The sequence below is a fragment of the Triticum aestivum genome, chromosome 7A (genome assembly GCF_018294505.1).
Source record: "Triticum aestivum cultivar Chinese Spring chromosome 7A, IWGSC CS RefSeq v2.1, whole genome shotgun sequence".
NCBI classification, from domain to species: domain Eukaryota; kingdom Viridiplantae; phylum Streptophyta; class Magnoliopsida; order Poales; family Poaceae; genus Triticum; species Triticum aestivum.
Window position 1 is genome coordinate 93,583,953 of NC_057812.1, and position 2,496 is coordinate 93,586,448.

At 51.0% G+C, this 2,496-nt stretch overlaps 1 long non-coding RNA gene across 1 annotated transcript in view; it reads left to right on the plus strand.

Moving 5' to 3' along the window:
- Nucleotides 1-1,250: 1,250 nt before the first annotated feature.
- LOC123150249 (uncharacterized) overlaps nt 1,251-2,496 on the plus strand; it is a 1,941-nt gene continuing 695 nt past the window's right edge. Inside the window, exon 1 of the long non-coding RNA XR_006475017.1 lies at nt 1,251-1,713. This is a non-coding gene — a long non-coding RNA (uncharacterized lncRNA). The remainder of the gene's footprint in view (nt 1,714-2,496) is intronic.

The following is a 2,496-nucleotide window of genomic DNA, read 5'->3' on the forward strand; positions in this document are numbered from 1 at the left end:
AGAGGGGGTGTCTGGGGGGTTCGGGGGAGAGAGAGAGGCCGATCCACGTCGTCACCTGGCGAGGGGAGCGGCGAGGCGGCGAGCAGGTGCGTGGCGCACGCCGCGGTCGCCGTCGGGCACCTGCCTGCCTGCCTGGCCGGCAAGCAGCTCGCTGGAGCGGTGCTGGGCTGGGCCGGCAGGTGGGCTGGCTAGTGGGCCTGCGGTGGCGCCAGGTAGGGTTTTCCCTTTTTTTCTATTTCTGTTTTTAATTAATATATCTGCAACTTTGTTGAATTAAATAAAATACCTAGGCAACTCCAAAAATCACCAAACTACTCCTGGTCCATAGTTGGATTATTTCCAACATGAAACATTTTAGTTTGGAGATATTTGAGCATTTAAATATTTTATATTATTTTAAATGCCCAAATTCAAATATCTATGATTTAATTCAAAAACCCTAGGATGACCTAGGAAAACGTGCACCACTTTTGGCAGAGGTTCTGAACCAAGGCAAAAATGATGGGCATTTTAGAAGGGCATTTCAGGTTCATTAAAAATTATTTTAGTAAACCCTAGTTGGTTTCAGAGGGGACTGGGGGTTTTGTCATCCCCATTTCAAGTTTCTGATGAAAGAGTAAACATGATGCAACACTCTAATGCATGACTAGCTAGGTTGTGACACAGGGGAACTCCGTGACCTGCATCTGCAGCAGCGCGTCGGCGCGTCGGCAGAAAGGACCAGCGTAGGCGACGGCGAGATCCGCGAGCAGCGCCGGGGTGATCCCCTCCAGGTCTAGGGCGCAGCTGGCGGACGCCCCCACGAACGGCACGCCCTCGTCGGTGCACTTGATGCGGTGGTCGGCCCCGGCGAGGCGGCCGCACACAGGGCGGTAGTAGACGAGCGCTCGCGAGAGCGCAAGCTTGACGGTCTCGATGGGCTTGTCGATCGGATGGTCGAACATGAGGATCGATGTGACCGCGAAAGGGGTGATGCGCTGGTCGAAAGGGGAGAGCTGGACGTCGCCGGCCGGCGCCCGGGGTTCGGCGGGGTACACGACCACCGGCGAGGACTTGCTCACCACAACGCTCATCGCTATCGATCTGCCCAGCCCAGCGCTGCCACAAGGAGGATTTGCTTTACTTTATTTCGTTTGTTGGTCTTTGATTTTTTATTGGGAAAAACTATACCTAAATACTCAATCGTGCAGCTAGCTGCGCTATTACGTTGTGGGTTGTTATCAGCGCACGCACTATCCGACAAACCGCACACGTCGCTCCCTTCCAAAAAGAGCCAGCACACTGATCCATCCGTTCGCTATCGCTCTCTATCAAGAAAAAAAATACCTTATCCTTATCCCTTTCCCCGTCTCACCACGGAGGTGGAGAAGAAGCACGGGAGCACGCCGGCGCGACGCCTGGGAGGTCGATGTGGAGGCGGCGGATCGGACGAGCCCGACGAGAGGTCCGCCGGGGAACTGGAGCTGCAGCGCCGCCGGCTTTTCCTCCCAATTTCTTGGAGCGGAGCTGGAGCGATGTCGCCGCCGGCGTCGTCGAGCCGTCGAGGCACCTACTCCTCTTGTGCACCGTGATTTGCCTTCTCATCCATGTTGGCCGCGAGGGTTTCTGCCCCGCCGCCGGGAAGCCGTGCGCGGAGTCTGCACATTAAGGTGTTGGGGACGCCAAAGACAGAGAAGAAGGGCAATGGAGAAGCCGATTTGTCGTTGGTTAGAGGTAATGGTATTCCAGTTTAGAAGTATGGGTTTGGGGATCATCCCATTTGATTGCGTGCTTAGGTATTGGTTGCTGGCAGCCGGGCCATATTGCTTATGCTGCAGCGTGATGCCAATGTTCTGCTCGTGAACATTTGTACTGCTGTATAAAAAACGAGAGATGAGAAAAGACACACTATATTTGTACTCCTAGATCCCCAAGTCTGAGATCAGCTTGCTAGATGTGTGTACTAGTTTCAGTTTCTCGAGTAGAAGAACATGTGAGTAAGGAAACTAGATTTGTTTGTGTGTTGCTAAGTCTGTACTAGTTTCTAAACTAGAACAAGTTCTTGTTGTTTCTCGAGTGTCTCTGACATGGGGTTAGGTGGATGGATGGGTACATATATCTAGCAAATGAACATGTGTTTTGATTAAGTCGATTGATGCAAGGTGTTCATCCTTTTCGCGGGAAGTTGCCTACAGAAATAGCACATGTTGGATAACCCTGTGTGTGCGTAGTTGCTCAAGTTTTTAATATGGTTGCCTGGAATTAAGCGGAAGGTTGCTTTAACTTTTACTAAATCCATAGGGCCTGGAAACAAGAGGGAGCGGGGAGGGGGGTAAGATAGTTGTCCACAAAGGTTATTCAAGTTGCTCATATATTTTTCTGTCTAAAATAGACAATCTAAGTAGTAATGCTAGGGACATCTACTTGCTTCTGCTAGAACAGTTTCTCACTTTTTGTGTTTCTTTGTAATTGAGTTGCTTTGGTTTTTGCTACAACATGCGAGAAGGTGCATGAGAT